Raw genomic sequence first — 17,159 nt, forward strand, 5'->3', positions numbered from 1 at the left:
GGCAGGATCCATGGTGGGGAATGTGTCAGGCTCTTCAGGAGTGGATACCAGTGTTGCCTTGGCCAGTCTGGGGTAATGAGAATCATTTTCGGCCTCTCTGCTCTGGCTTTTAATAGAACTTTGGGCAGCAGAGGAAGAGGCGGGAAGGCATAGACTGCCAATATTGCCCAATAGAAGGAAAGTGCGTCCACTTTCCAGGCCTGTGGATGATAGGTCCTTGAACAAAATTTTTTCAACTGGCAATTTCTGTGGGTAGCAAAGAGATCTATGTCTGGCTGTCCCCATGCCTGAGTTATCTTTGTGAAAATTTGAGGATGCAACTTCCATTCGAGTGGATCTGTCATATTTCTGCTTAGATTGTCTGCCAGTGTGTTTTCCTTCCCTGGCAGGAATTGTGCCTGTAGTTGAATTTTCAATTCCAGTGCTGTGTTCCATAGGGTCATGGCTTGCCTGCACAGGGGGTATGAATGAGTTCCCCCATTTGTTTATGTACCACATCACTGTGGTGTTGTCTGTCCTTATCAATAGCTGGCCTGGATGCAGTAGGTCTCTGAAGGTCAAAATAGCCTTTTGCACATCTAGCATTTCCTTTTGGTTGATGTGAAGCAGCTTCTCTTTTCGTGCCCATTTTCCCTGAATGCACTGATCTGTCATGTGTGCTCCCCAGACGTAGTCTGAGGCGTTTGTTGTGATGATTTGAGTTGCTTGAGGTACACAGAAAGGAAGACCCGTGTTTCTTTGGCAAGCTAGAGCCCACCACATAAATTCCTTTTGAAGGCATGGAATGAGTGGTATAATTGTTTCCAAGCTGTGGCTGTGTTGAGACCATACGTTTTTTAGGTACCATTGAAGTTTCCTCATATGCAGCTTTGCACATGGGATTAGTAGGATGCAAGATGCCATGAATCCCAGAGCCTGCAGGACTTTCCTTGCAGTTAGCCTGGTGTAAGTTGCCATTTTTCTGAAGTATCGAGACAGTTGCCCTTGCTTGTCTGGCGTGAGGTAGGCCATCTGGGTGGTTGTATCCAAGCTGGCACCCAGGAAAATTATTTGTTGAGAGGGTATTAGTTTTGATTTCTTTTTGTTGACTGTGTATCCCAGGAAGTTCAACAGTTTTATTACAAATGCCAGGTGCTGCAGTAGTATGTCCTTGCTGTCCGCTTGGATCAGGCAGTCGTCCAGATATGGGTAGATTTGTATCCCTTGTAGTCTGCAGAAGGTGATTACTGATGCCAGGCATTTTGTAAAAACTCTGGGCGCAGTAGATAAGCCAAAGGGCAATGCAGATAATTGATAATGGGTTGAACCTGCAAGAAATCTGAGGTATCTTCTGCAATCTTGTCTGATAGGGACATGCAGGTATGCCTCCTTGAGGTCCAATGTTACCAGCCAAGACTCCTTGCCCAGCATGGGAAGAAGCTGCTGTAATGTGAGCATCTTGAATTTTGGCACCTGTAGATATGTGTTTAGGATGGATAGGTCTAAGATAGGTCTCCAATCTTTGTCTTTCCTTGGTACCAGGAATAGTCTGGAATAAAACCCTTGACCTTGTTCTTTTGCAGGTACCTCTTGAATTGCTTTCATGTCCATGAGAGCTGAAATTTGTTTTTGTGCCTCTGCCCTCTGATTTTGTGGCAGGTTTGGCATGCCTCTCATTTTTGGAAGGGTGTGAAAGTGGAACCTGAAGCCTCTGTCTATAATGTCCAGAATCCATTTGTCTTTTGTAACAATATGCCAATTTTTTGAGAATAATGTCACTTTTCTGCCCAAAGGTGCTGCCATGTGTAGGGGGAAGTCATTGTGTCTGTTTTCTAAAAGACTGTGATCTATCTTCTCCACCTCTTGGGGTTGGTGCTTGCCACTGTCTGGCTCTGAAAGATCCTTCAGGTTGTCCTCTACCCCTTGGATGCCTGCATCTGCCCCTTTGAGGTCTGTCCGTGGCTGGAAAGGACCAATTTTTTTGAAGGCCAATTTCTGCTGAAACGTGGAGGCTGCACCTGCAGGAAATCTTTCACTGTTTGCATTGATTTCGCTTTTTCCTCCATTTTCTTTAGCACCTCCTCTGCTTTAACACCAAACAATACATCTTTTTGAAGAGGTGCATCTAATAATTTAGCTTTGACATGATCTGGCAAGGTTTGCTCTTTGAGCCAAGCATGCCTGCATATAACAGACCCCGTAACAGTAGCTCTACATGAGGCCTCTAAAGCATCAAAACCACACTGCAAGGTATGTTTACCCACTTGCTCTGCACCATGCAACAAATCCTGCAACTCTTTTAAATCTGTTTTTTCTGGTTGTGTCATCTTACTTTTCAGATGAGATATCAAAAACTGTTGATACTTTAACATATGGAACTGACAGTTTAATGCCCTCATGGTTAAAGTGGCAGAGGTGTACACCTTTTTCCCCCCACCTTTCTAAAGATCTGGAATCTCTCTCTGAAGGTAATGGGTTTTTAGCAGTAGAGGCCTTAATTCCCTTGGGACCCTGTGAAATTGTTTCTGGGTCAGCAGTATGGCTTTTATATAGGAACTGGTGAGAATCAGGAACCCGGTAATACCTGTCTGGTTTAACAGGAGCTGGAGGCAAAGAATCAGGATTAAGGCTGGCTTCTGTGTACACATCATCCAATACATCTAAAACAGGAGGGATAGCCAGAGGCCTATGTTGGGGGAGCAGAAGAAATTCCCTGAGCCTTTTCTTGGAATCTGAGTAATCTTGGCCTTCCCAGTGGAAGTGTTCCCTCAATGTATGCAGGGTTTCCCCAAAAGAGAAGTCCTCAGGGGGGGAGACGGAGGGAATAGACTCCTCTGCATCAGAGTCTTCAAATGGAGAACAGGCACAATCCTGGTCCTCAGAAAGTTCTGAGGTAATAGAAGCTTGATCTGAAGAAGGGTAGTCTTCCTCTAATCTGGGCCTTTTGTCAGAGGGGGGTTGAGAACCCCTGATAAGAGTAATCAAATCCTCAGCCATTTTAAGCATCTGTTTTTTAGGCATGGTGGCTTGAGAGGGTGTCTGAGGAATCTGTTTTTTGGCTTTCATGGCCATTTTAGATTTAGTGAAGACTTTAATAGAGAAGGAGGAAGGCCTGAAGACTCCTCGAGAAATGGCAGGCATGTCTAAATTCTGAGTTTCCCCGCCAGGAGTGGCATCGGTATCTGTAGTAGGAATGGGGGCCGAGGAGCCTGCAACCTCGGGTACTGAAGACACTGGTAATGCATTGTCATCGGTACTCAGGGGCTGCGTAGGCGCCTCGCTGAGTACCGGAGAACCGGTAGTCGGCCTTAGCGTGGTATCAGTAGGTGGTGCGGACCTCGTATGTCGGTCCTTATCTTTGCGTTTTTTGCTCAAAACTGGAGTCGGAGTATCCGACGACATAATATAATTAAATTTTTTGCCAAAAAAGTGAAGGGTGAACTCCGCCCGATGCTTAGTGCGTTTGTTGAATCTAGCACAAAAACGGCAGGCCGAGACGTCGTGGTCTGGGCCTAAGCAAGGTATACAGTAAGAGTGGAAATCCTTATGCGGTATTTGCTTCCCACATGAAATGCAATTATTAACTTTGTCTGACATCGGTCTGAGGCAAGAAAAGTTTCCCCAGCGGGGTACTTAGCTTTCAAGAAGACTTCGGCTGAAATACTTTCGTAAATCTCAGGAGCTGGCCGACTGGCACTTGTGAACTGCTTCTGCTTCGGGCACCACGCAGCAAGAAAGACTGAAGAAAATGGCGTTGGCTGCCTCTTTTATACCCCTGCCCCACTAACGCCAGGGAAGAAGCGACGACTACAGACGCCGGACCTAGACTTTGGAATTCGGCCGACCGAGGGCCCGCCTGACGGCAGGATAACCCATCTGTTATGACTGCAGCTGTATGCACGATGAACATCGTGCAGTACAAAGTGAGAGAGAGTAAAGATGGAACATGCTAGGAAGGAATGCTGGCTGGCTATCAAAGAGGCTAAGAAAGCAGTTGCAATAGCAATGAACAACGCATCGACCAGCTTCTGGAAAATAAGGCAGTAAATGACACAAAGAAACAATATCAGGTTGCAAGGCAACGTCAGAAAGTTAAAGAAGATAGTCAGACACCCTTCATAAGTGATGTCAGCAATAAGGTCAACCAGTCCACAGAACAAAGACATATGGAAGGAGTATTTCCAGCAGCTTCTGAATGAAGTAAACCCCACAGAGACTGTACTGCCCTAGATACAGCCTATGATGAGAGAGAAGGAGCCCCACCATGGAACAGTAAGAATAGCACTAAGGAAAATGAAGTCAAGGAAAGCAGATGGCTCAGATGAGGTCACAGCAGATATGATAAAGATGCTGGGTTAGATAGGGAGAAATGGCTTCTCTGGGTACTCATAGCTGTGTGGAGAGAAAGGCATATGCCAGATGACTGGAGAAAAAGCATGCTAGTACCAGTCTAAGAACAAAAGGGAAATTCACAACTGTGGGCAGTACAGAGGTATCAAACTCCTGTCACATTGCATTAAAGCTCTGGAGAGGGTGATTGATAAACTAATATGCAGAGCAGAAGAAAGTAACATTGGAAATGAGCACTTCGGATTCAAATCAGGATGCAGCACAAATGACCCGATGTTTGCAGTGAAAAAGATAGTTGAGAAGCAGCTTGAAATGAAGAAAGAGTCCAACTGGGCATTCCTAGACTTGCAGAAAGTATATGACAAGGTCCCAAGAAAGCTGACTTGAGTGGTCCTGTGGTGGTTCGGAGTCCCAGAAACAGTAGAATTAGTGCAAACTACGTACAATGACTCAAATGCAAACAGTGATCGTTCACATAGTAGGGTTCCCAGTGGGAGTGCATGTGCACCAGGGTTCAGCTCTGAGTCCACTGCTGTTCATACTGGTGATGGACTACATTAGCAAACAGGACATAGGGGAAAGACCAACAAAGTTGCTTTATGCAGACAATGTGACATTACAGGCAGACTGAGCAAGAACTTCAGCAAAGCATAGGGGAATTAACATCTATCAATCTGTGTGATCTAGTGTCTAGATCCACAGTAGCTCGGAACGAGCACCAAGTAGAAACAGTCTGATGCCAAAGCTTACTTCATTTGATGTTTATTATTAAAATCTGGTTAAAGAAAATCGTGGTTAAAATTACGTTGTAAATATTCCCTTGAATAATTCTAAAATGAAAAGATCGTAGTCAGTATTAGCCACAGACTTTATTTCATCTTCTTATTTGCTTGTTAGGGGAGCACACTGATTAAAATGCAGTTTAAACTCTCGTATTTATACACAATTTCCACAGATTCACATTTAGAGTGATTTACACATTCACATTTTCATTGGTCAAATGGGCCCGGGCCCGAAATCTGACTGGACTTATCTGTAATTGTTCCTGACTGGAGGTAGACTTGGGTCTTCGCCAATCAGAGACGGGGGTGGTAATGCCTTCATGTTGTTCTAGCTAGGGTCTCAAAGTGTTTGCTCTTGAGTATGGATTTGTGCAATATAATTTTACTTTACTATGGTGTTCGCCTGGGGTTACATTGGCTAAGGTCAACCAGTCTGCCTGCCTGGGTGCTCACCCGAAGTGTTAAAAACTTCTTTGCCTCCAGTTTGGCCCATTTCCTGGATCCGTCTGCCTGTAAGCAAGTGGGGGGAGGGGGGGATGTGGTGATGGAGGGTGAAGGTTAAAAGTTTTAAAAATGGGGCAGAGCGGGAGACAGGTTGGGTTTATAGTGAGAGCATGGGCTCGAGCGTGGGATTGATCCAAGCTACAATGGTCTATAAACAGTTGATAATGGTTAGAATTGCAATGAGGGGGAGGGTGTTTTCATTACAAAAACAAAATGGCCCTATTAATGTGCTAATGCTGGGAGGTTTGCTGGTCTTTTGGCGGTAAAGTGATAAAACTAAGTGATATCAAAAACATACAACTTAATTCTTCGTTGTGGGTATAATGGGGTTGGTCATGCGGACAAAATGATATGTATTTACATTTTAAAGACAAATAGGGATGTGCCCTGCATGAAGAGAAAGCTGAATTGGGGTGGTATCTTGAATTTAAAGTTATGGAGAGCTAAATACTTTTATTTTTATTTACTTTTGAACTCTGCGCCACAAAAGTTCTCCATCTTTTCTTTGGTCGGCTGGGGTATTACTTGGGATGGAGGGGAGAGGGGGTTTACACCAAGGGGTAGTGTGGCATTATTAGCTTTGAGGTAAATGGACTGGTGGAGCTGTTAGTGTCCTGGCCTATGGTATTTGCGGGGGGTGGGGCTTAAGCTTACATGCCCATTACTGTGCTGGGCCTGATGTCATGTGGAAAACTTTATCAGTGCCTTAATTTAAAAACAAAAAAATGGTTTCTTTTATGGAGTCAAACAAAACTGATGGCTACAAACCGCATCACACTAAAGTCTGTCGGTTCTATTCCCAAGCTTGTCAACGAAAACACTGCAAACACTCACCAGAAGAACTCAAACCTTGGGTCAAATTCACAAATAGGGGTGGCACTCATTACTCATTTTATTATACTTTAGTTCAATAACTGCATATGGCCTGATAAAATGGTTGTATTTCCATTTAGCATCTGTGTCTGGGCTATCTCAATGGCAGTTATACATGTTCATTCCCTTCTTGGGTATAATTAACCAAGGGTCCTGTACTACTTTCCGAAAGTTTTTGATTTGCAGTTTAGATCTGTTGATAGATGTGGTCTTACCAAAGGAAAAGACGGGATTTTTTTTAAAATTATTTTTAAAATTTATATATTACTGGAGGCATACGTCTTTATGGGGTCGGGTAATGGGTCCAGATTTGCACCAGTCATTTGCACTTGCCTGCCATGTGTTTTGTAACCTTAACTTACTCCATTATTCCAGGGTTATGGAGAAACAGGGTTTAATCAGGACCAAATTAGACATACAACAATAGATAGATCATTTTAATTAAATTAAATAGAAAAGTACAGTTGTGTACCCACCATAAATGCAGATGTTCGAGTGTATTCACTGTTGCAGTCATTACAACTGGGTTATCCTGCTGGCAGGCTACCCGCAGTCAGCCCGAGTTTCAAGTCTAGGTCCGGCATCGGTTGCTGTCACCTCCTCCCTGACGTCAGTGTGCCAGGGGTATATAAAAAGATGCAGCAGACGCCATTTTCTTCAGTTTTTCTTGTCCCAGATGTCAGATGCCCCTAAAATGGTAGGCTAAATTATGCCAATAAGCATGCATGCACAAAAAACAACTTTTCCTTCATCTACAAGCAAATACACCACATAGGTTGTATAGAACAGAGAAGTACAGATAAGTCCCAGCAAAGGAAAAGGGGGATGGTGGGAGGGTAACCTGGACTGCAACAATGAATACACTTGAACATCTACATTTATGGTAGGTACACAACTGTACTATGTTCATTGTGTTTCACTGTTGCAGTCATTACAATTGGGTTGAATCCCAAAGCTAAGGTTGGGAGGCTGGTGCTAAATAGGATTAGAAGAGGCTATCAGGCCCTGCAGAACTGCAGTGGCAAAGCCTGCCCTGGATTTAGAGTAGAAAGATAAGTGATCGTGCTTTGTAAAAGTATGCACTGAACTCCAAGTTGCAGCCTCTAAGATGTCTTTGATTGGTACTCCTCTGAGGAAGGCTGCTGAAGTGGCTGCTGCTCTGGTTGAATGCGGCCTAATGCCCTTAGGCACTGATTTGCCATGCTGTGAATAGCAGAAACGAATGCAGTGGCCTATCCACTTTGAAATAGTCTGCTTTGAGATAGGCTTTCCTTGTGATCCTGCAGCATATACCACTAGAAGTTGTTCAGTCTTTCTGAAAGCTTTGGTTCTGTCCAAGTAGAAGCGTGCCTGCCTGTCAAGGTCCAAAGAATGCAGAATTCTCTCACCCTTATTCTGTGGGTTTAGATAAAAGGTAGGCAAAATGAATTGTTTGGTTAAGAGCCACAATGGACACTACCTTAGGCATAAATGTCAGGTTTGTACTCAGAGAAACCCTGTCAGGATGGAAAATGATAAAAGGTTCCACGGCCATGAGTGCCTGTAACCCTGAGACTCGTCTAGCAGAGGTTATTGCTAGGAGCAGAGCTGTTTTCCAGGATAAGAATTTTATATCAGCTGCAGAATGCTGGCTCAAACGGAGGCAGTGGTGAGTTTTTCCAAGACATAGTTGAGGTCCCATGCAGGTACTGGTGCTCTCCTTGGAGGTCTTATGTTTTTGACCCCTCTGAGGTACTGCCTTAGTAATGGATGAGAAAAAGTAGGTGGTTCTGTATTGTAATGAGCTGCAATAGCAGAGGCATGAATTTTAATTGATGAAAAGGAAAGGCCTTTATCAAGCATCTCAGTTAAGGATTGCAAAATCTGAGGAATATTTGGAGCAATCGTGTCAAACCCTTGTGCCTGGTTCCAAGCACAGAATCATTTCCATTTTTCTGCATAAGATTTTCTGGTGCTAGGCCTCCTGGCCTCCAAAATAACATCCACCACTGCTTTAGAGAGAGGTGTGTCTTGAATGGCTACATTATCCACCATGCTGCCAGGTTTAAGGTCCTGAGTTGGCTGTGCAGTATCTGACTGTCTTGTTGGGTCAATCAGTGAGGAATTTGAGGTAAAGTCTAAGCTGGGCATTGAGACAAGCTCTTTAGGATTGGGTACCGGTGCTGGCGAGTCCAGTCTGTGGCAATCAGTATCATTTTGGTTTTCTTGTCTGACCTTGAGGAGTACCTTGGGGAGGAGAGGCGGAGGAGGAAAGGCATATACTGTTAGGTTTTTCCAGCTGAAAGATAGATCATCCACTTTCCATTCTTGCTTGTGATAAGTCCTTGTGCAGAATCGCTGTAGTTGGTAGTTGTGAGGGGAGGCAAATAGGTCTATGTCCAGGCATCCCCAGTTCCTTGTTATCATGCTGAAGACTTGTGGATCCAATTTCCACTCGTGGGGATCCATTAGGTTTCTGCTTAGTTCGTCTGGCAGTGTATTTGTCCTTCCTGGCAGGAATTATGCTTGCAGATGTACTTGGTAAGTCAATGCTGTGTCCCACAAGTTCATGGCTAGCCTGCAGAGGGGGTAAGAATGTGTGCCTCCCTGCTTGTTTATGTACCACATGACTGTAGTATTGTCCTTCTTTATCAGTAGTTGTCCTGGATGTAGTAGATCCGTGAAGGCTGTCAGGGCATTCTGAACAGCTAGCATCTCTTTTTGATTGATATGTAGATGCATTTGACTTGCGGACCATGTGCCCTGAACACATCTTCCTGCCATATGGGCCCCCCAGGCATAATCTGATGCATCTGTTGTCAATGTCTGCCTGGCTGTAGGTAAGGTGAATTGCTGTCCCGTGTTGTGGTGACAAGCTTTTGCCCTCCATCGAAACTCCTGTTGCAGGCAGGGAATGAGGGTAATGACTGTTTCCAGGCTGTGGCAATGTTGAGTCCAAACACTTTTTCGATACCATTGAAGTTTCCTCATATGCAGTCTTGCATATGGAATTAGCAGAATGCAGGATGCCATGAAGCCCAAAGCCTGCAGAATTTTTCTTGCAGATAACTGGGTCTTTGTTGCCAACATTTTGAAATAAGTAGTCTGTTGTCTGTGCTTGTCTGGCTTGAGATAAGCCATCTGGGCAGTTGTATTTAAGCTTGCACCCAGGAATATTATCTCTTGAGAGGGTACGAGTTTTGATTTCTTTTTGTTTACTGTGTACCCTAGACCTGTTAGTAATCTTTTTACAAATGCCAGATGCTGTAGTAGAATGTCCTTGTTATCTGCTTGAATAAGGAAGTCGTCCAAGTAAGGATGTATTTGTACTCCTCTCTGTCTGCAAAATGCAATTACTGGTGCCAGGCATTTTGTGAAGACCCTGGGCGCAGTAGATAAACCAAAGGGCAGTGCAGAGAATTAGTAGTGCATTGAGCCAGCTATAAATCTGAGGTATCTTTTGCATGACTGTCTGACTGGGACATGCAGATATGCCTCTTTTAGGTCTAAAGTCACAAGCCAAGCCGTCTTGCCCAGCATGGGCAGAAGCTGCTGCAGAGTTAACATTTTGAATTTTGGAATATCCAGGGATATGTTTAGGACAGACAAGTCCAGTATTGGTCTCTAGGCTTTGTCCTTTCTGGGCACCAAGAATAGCCTTGAGTAGAATCCTAGTCCCTGCTCTTGTTGTGGTACTAGCTGAATGGCTTCTCATGTCCATGAGGGATGAAACTTGTTTTTGTGCCTCTGCCCACTGATTGTGTGGCAGGTCTGACATACCGTTTGGCCTCGGCAGGATGTAAAATTGGAACCTGTAGCCTTGTGATACGATATTTAAGACCCATTTGTCCTGGGTGATCATGTACCAATTTTGTGAAAAAAGTGCTAGTTTTCCCCCAAAAGGGGCTGCCGGAAGATAAGTGCTTGGTGCTGGCAGGGGAAAGTCATTGAGACTGTTTCCTGTATGGCTGTGATTTTTCCTCTCCGCTTTTGGAGGTAGAAGCACCCCATTGTTTAGGCCTGTATGGGCCTTGGGGCTGTGATCTGCCTCTGGGGCATCTGTATCTGCCTCTTTGTGGCCTGTGTGACACTGGAAATTACCAATTCTTTGTAGGCCAATTTCTGCTAAATCTGGGAGGCTGTACCTGCAAGAAATCCTTGACTGTTTGCATAGATTTAGCTTTGTCCTCCATTTTCTTCAACACCTCTTCTGCTTTAACACCAAACAAGGTATCATGCTGTAACGGAGCATCTAATAGTTTTGCTTTAACATGATCAGGCAGATTCTGTTCTTTTAACCAAGCATGCCTCCTAATGACAGAACCTGTAACAGCGGCCCTGCAGGAGGCCTCTAGAGAATCAAAACCACATTGCAAAGTATGCTTTCCCACTTGTTCAGCTGCATGCAATAAATCCTGCATTTCTTTGTTTTCTGCACATTCTGAATTTGTCAACATTTTCTGTTTAAGCAGTGACATAAGATATTGCTGATATTTAAGCATATGAAACTGGCAATTTAAAGCTCTTACAGCCAAGGTAGCAGAAGTATAAATCTTCTTCCCCCATCTGTCCAGGGCCCTTGAATCCCTATCAGAGGGGATATGTTTTTTTGCAGTGGAAGCCTTGACCCCTTTGGGACCTTGAGAGATAGTTTCTGGGTCAGCAGCAGGGTTCTTATAAAGAAATTTATGTGAATCAGGAACCCTGTAGTATCTGTCTGGCTTAACAGGAGCTGGTGGTAAAGAGTCAGGAGACAGACCGGACTCTGAAAATACATCATCTACAATGTCTAAAACAGGAGGGATAGCAAGGGGCCTGTGCTGAGGTAATAAAAGGAAATCTCTGAGCCTTTTCTTGGATTCTGAGTAATCTTGGCTCTCCCAGTGGAAATGATCCCTCATGGTATGCAGGGTCTCCCCAAAAGAATAATCCTCAGGAGGAGAGGCTGAAGGGATAGATTCTTCAACATCAGAATCCTCATAGGGAGGAAGAGAATATTCCTGTTCAGAAGAGGAATCAGAGGAAATGGAAACCTGATCTGAAGATTCATATTCTATTTCTTGCCTAGGCCTCTTATCAGGAGGGGGATGGGAACCCCTGGTCAAAGTAATTAGGTCTTCGGCCATTTTAAGCATCTATTTTTTAGGCATGGTGGCCTGTCCAGGAGAATGCTGTACTTGTTTCTTTGTCTTTAGAGCTGCTTTAGTTTTTGCCTTTGAAGCTGAAGTAAGTTTCACATATAACTGTGTAGGCCTGAAAACACCCTCAGAAGCTGATGCTTGCTCAGCGGCTCCGGACCCATCTGAGGGAATAGTTTCCAAGCGTCCAATACCTTGAGTTTTCAGTGGCCTAGTCAGCTCCACATGGGAATTGGAAGCGACCTGTGGCTCTGAGGTAGCAGGAGTCAGGGGCTGCGAAAGCGCCTCACTGAGAACCGGCGACAGGCCTAGCAGAAGCCTCGTCGTCGATTCTGGACCTCGGATGCCTGCCCTTTTCTTTTTCTTTGCACTTTTTATAAACTCCGGTAGTCTGCTGTTCCGACGGCATTATATAATTTAATCTTCTGCCAAAGTAATGAAATGCGAAATCGTACCGATGCATAATAGTGCATTGGTTAAATCTAGCACAAAACCGACAACTAGTAACGTCGTGGCCTCTGGGTTATGAATCTGTCCCTCCAGCACATCCTATTTACTTCTGTGTTGAGGTTCAAATCTCTTGCTCTCATGGCTCTGGTGGATTTGGATTTTTCTGAGGTGGAGCATGTCCATTAATTCCGGATTGAACATGGCCTTGTACGTCAGGATAGATCACCTCTGAGTAGGCGGTATGCGACTGAATAGAGCTGGAGTTTCTTCAGCCGGGCAGCATATAACATATGTTTGAGACCCTTTATCCTCCTGGTGAGGAACTTTTGGGGTCTTTCCAACTGCTGCAGGTGTCGGGTAAAATACATCCCAAATGGGGCATTGTACTCAATCATGGGCCTGACAAGAGAAGAGTACAGGGGCACAATGACCTCTCTTGATCTAGATGTGAATCCCTTCATGATAAGGTGGGCAATACAGAAGGTCTTCCTAACCATTTTGGCAATGTGAGTGTCAAATGAGAGGTTACTGTCAACTTGGGTCCCTAGGTCCCTGATTACCTCTTCTGTACTTAATGGATTACCACCTATGTGGTCATTTGTGGGTACCTTGTTTTTCCCAACGGGTATGACTATACATTTTTTGGCGTTCAGCTTAAGGCCATGGCTCTGGCACCAATTATCCATTTCTATGAGGCCTCTCTGAAGGATGCGTGTGTCTGCTGGAGTATCAATTATGGCGCCCAGTTTGCAGTCATCTGTGAACTTTGTCAGCCACAATCCTCCTATGTTTGCCTGCACCTCGGAAAAATAAATGCTGAACAAGAGGGGTCCCAGGAATGAGCCCTATGGGGCACCGCTTGTGACCGGCTTAGAGTCTGACATAGCTCCAGTAACTCTGACCCTGTGGGTTCTGTCCTTGAGCCAGTTTGCAACCCATCTTGTGACATATGGGTTTACATTTAAGCTGGTGAGTTTGTCTATGATGCCAGAGTGGGGTATTGTGTCGAAGGCTTTTGCAAGGTCAAGGTAGGCTGTGTGAACTGCCTTACCCTCATCAATGGCCTTAGTGACTGTTTCAAAAAAGTCGACCAAGTTCAAAAGGCAGGATCTGCCCTTGACAAAGCCAAATTGGGTAGGATCCAATGTCTGTAGGTCCCCAATGTCTTTGTTTATGAGTTCCATAATGATCCTTTCCATAGCTTTGCAGACCAGGCTCGTCAAGCTTATGGGGCTGTAATTTCCAGGGTCCGTAGAAGCACCGCCTTTGTGGAGTGGGACCACTGTTGCTGTATGCCACTCTTTGGGTATGTATCCTGTAGTAAGGCTAAGATTAAACAGCAGCCTTATGTGCAGGTTTAGTTCCTCTTGGAGTTCATGTAGCACACAGCCCGGGACACCGTCCGGTCCCACTGATGCTGTGTTTTTAGCTTTGGAGAGGGCGGCTCTCACCTGGGCATCTGAGATGTTTTGGAGGCTACACTCTGCTGGGATAGATATTTCTCCTTTTGGGGGGGAGGGGGAGGAGAAATTTGCACTGAACCTGTCTGCCAGAATGTTGGCAATGTCTGTGGGTTTAGTGTATTTTGTGTCATTTTGGACCAACTCTGAGCATATCTGGGAGTTTCCACCCAAGTTTCTAACATAGCTAAAGAAGGCCTTATGATTGTCTTTTGTGTCTTTTGCGATTTTTCTCTCAAAGTTGGCCTTGGATGATTTTATGAGTGATCGTAGTTTTTTGCTAGTACTGATCAGAGATGCCTTCCCTTTTAGGGATTTTGCTGTCATGTAGTAGCTTCCTCCTCCTGTTGTAAAGTTTGTTAATGGCTGGGGTCCACCAGACAGGGCGCCTGCCTTTGGGGGAATGGGTCCTGGTTTTATTTGGGATTGCATGATCCATGCATTCTTGAAGGTGCCCGTAGAAGGCATTTATATAAAGGATTCAGTGGTGTGGTTTGTGGTTTCCACTGGCCCAGGGGCCTTGAAGGATACCACTTCAGTCTTAAGAAGTGTGAAGTTGGCTTTTGAGAAGTTCTTCACTGTGGTCTTTTGTGCAGGGGGTGGGGGTGGGATGTGGATTTCCAGTGAGATTAATTTATGGTCTGTTCTCACCAATGAGGGGTATACTTCCAGTGTGGAGCATTTTGTCCCCATGTTTGTGATGATCAGGTCTAGTATATTATCTCCTCTTGTGGGAATGGTGACTAGTTGTTCCATCGCATTTGAGTTTATGAATTCTAGGAACCTTTGGGCTAGGGTGTTGGGGCTTGAGTAATGTTCCCAGGCTATGTTTGGGTAGTTGAAGTCTCCTTCTAAGTGGGTTGAGAAAATACTGAAGTGATGACACAGGTTGGCTCCCTTTATACATGAGTGTACTGACATTGATAAGGGCATCCGCCAGCCTGGGAGGTAAAAACAGTTTTCTCTGGTAGTCTGATCAGCCAAGGGCCTGCTGTCTTGGAGGTCTGTTTCCCTGGGGCCTAGGCTGGCCCTGTTTACTAGGTGCAGGAAAGGACCAGTACTTCGAAGGAAAATGCCTGGTGAACCTAGGGGGCTGTACCTGTAAGAAATCTTTAACAGTCTGCATAGATTTAGCTTTTTCTTCCATCTTTAACACCTCTTCTGCTTTAGTACCAAATAAGTTATCTTTGTGCAAGGGTGCATCCAACACTTTTGATTTGACATGGTCTGGCAGGGGTTGTTCCTTAAGCTATGCATGTCTTCTAATGACAGATCCAGTGACTGCTGCCCTGCAAGAATCTTCTAGGGCATCAAAACCGCAGTGCAGAGTGCATTAATTCCTGTAAATCTTTTAGATTCTGCCCATGCAGGGAAGGAGGAAATTTTTTAAGGAGTTCCAAGGTATGTTGCTGATATTTAAGCATATGGAACTGACAATTTAGTGCCCTGACAGCAAGAGTAGAGTACAGCTGTGTACATTTACCATAAATGTAGATGTTCAAGTGCATTCACTGTTGCAGTCTTGAGTGTTGAGATTTCCTGCTGTGAAAGCCCTTGGCTGGTCAGACTACCAGAGAAAACTGTTTTTACCTCCTAGGCTGGCGGATGCCCTTATCAATGTCAGTACACTCATGTATAAAGGGAGCCAGCCTGTGTCATCACTTCAGTATTTTCTCAACCCACTTAGGAGCCCCCAAATGTACCCTATAAGGACCAATCTTGTGTGGATCCAAGGGGGTTCAAGTGTACTAAGGTGGGCCAAGGTAGAGTGGACCCAAACCATGGTTGGAAGGAGAAGGGCCCTTGGTTGATTCTAGTAGCCAACCTAGTAGGCTGAGGGGGTAAGGTAGGAGAGAAAAAGGACTGCAACAGTGAATACACTTGAACATCTACATTTATGGTAAGTGTACACAACTGTACTATGTTCTTCGTGTTTCACTGTTGCAATCCTGACTATTGTGAAGACTCCCAAAGCTTTAGAGAGGGTGGAAAGAGATTAAGGAGATGAGAGGATTTCCTGCAGGACTGCAGATGCAAAACCTGCTCTAAACTTGAAAAAGGTTGCCAGGTGGTAGTGCCTAGCATAGGTATGCAGAGAAGATAAAAGTGGCTGCCTCCAAGATGTCCTTAGCAGGAACCACCTTTGAGGAATGCTGTAGAAGTAGCTGTGATCCTAGTAGAGTGTGACCTAATCAAATTAGGGGTCTTTTTCCCCATGATGGCTATAAAAGAAGGAGATGCAGTGCAAAACCCACTTGGAAATAATCTGTTTAGAAGCTGGTTTTCCTTCCAAGCCTGGGGCAAAAGTAATAAACAGCTGATCTGTTCTCCTCAATAATTTAGTCCTGTCCAGGCAGAAACGTAGCATCCTATGTACATCCAGAGAGTACAGTAATCTTTCCCCTCAGTTTTGATGGTTGGGAAAGAATGAAGGTAGATGAACAGCCTGATTCAGAGACACACTAGTAACCACCTTAGGCATGAAGGAATGATTGGTTCGGAGGGTGACCCTGTCTTTATGGAAGATAATGAAAGGCTCCACTGCCACTAGGGCTGGCAAATCTAAGACCTTCATAGTCGAAGTGACAGCCAGTAGTAGGGCTGTTTTCCATGTAAGAAACTTTAAGGTGGTATAGGCTGCAAGTTCAAAAGGAGGTAAAGTTAACTTTTCAAGGACAAAGTTGAGGTCCCAAGGACGGCTGGGTTTCCTCCTGGGGGGCCTTATGTGAATAACTCCCCTAAGACATTGCTTCAGCAAAGGGTGAGAATAAATTTCAGGATTACTAGGGATATGGGTAGAAGTGGCTTAGGCATCATCTTGATGGAGGAATAAGACGCACCTTTCTCTACTAGGCTGGCCAGGTACTCCAGAATATTAGGAATGTTGACAGAATTTGGCTGAAGTCGGTGCTTCTGACACCAAACTGAGAATCTTTTCCATTTGGCAGAGAAAGATTTTCTGGTGCTAGGCCTTCTAGACTCATAAAATGGTCTGTACCTGTTGACTCAAGCTGGAGGTGCAGTGTGGAATAAACCAGGCTGACAGTCTGAGGTTTGAGATGTACAATCCTCCCCTTGTAATGGGTGAAGAGGTCCACCCTCTGTGGTAACATCAAAGGCTTTTGACTGGTGAGCTCAAGGAGGAGATGGAACCAGTGCTGCCTGGGCAAGTCCGGTGCTATCAGGATGGATTTGGGTGCTCCTCCCTTATCTTCAGAGGGACTAGAGGTGAGAGCGGTAATGGCAGGAAGGCAAAAATGAAAAGGTGTGCTCAAGAGAAGGAGACAGCATCTGTTCTCCATGCAGATGTCTGCCTTGTCATGGTGTAGAACTTCTCCAGGTGAGCGTTGTCCTTGCTGGCAAATATGTCCACCTGGGAGACCCCCCATTACTGTGTTGTTGTGTGGAAAACTTCCCGATGGAGATACCATTCATGGGGGGTCTGTCAGATTCCTGTTGAGGTGGTCTGCTAGGGCATTCTTTTCGCCCAGCAGGTAGTGTGTCATAAGGTGCAGGCCTAGGGATTGTGCAGTCTCTCATATTTGCATGGCTATATAGCACACGGGGTAGAAATACGTGGCTCCCTGCCTATTTACATACCACATGACTGTGGTATTATCTGTTTGTACTACTAGGACCCCTGG

At 44.9% G+C, this 17,159-nt stretch overlaps 1 protein-coding gene across 1 annotated transcript in view; it reads right to left on the minus strand.

Moving 5' to 3' along the window:
• The window catches only part of SLC9A6 (solute carrier family 9 member A6), a 2,005,079-nt gene that overhangs the window by 19,095 nt on the left and 1,968,825 nt on the right, over positions 1-17,159 (minus strand). The gene's annotated exons all lie outside the window — the stretch shown is intronic.

The sequence above is a fragment of the Protopterus annectens genome, chromosome 15.part0 (assembly GCF_019279795.1).
Source record: "Protopterus annectens isolate FY-2018-M chromosome 15.part0, PAN1.0, whole genome shotgun sequence".
In the NCBI taxonomy this organism is placed as follows: domain Eukaryota; kingdom Metazoa; phylum Chordata; order Ceratodontiformes; family Protopteridae; genus Protopterus; species Protopterus annectens.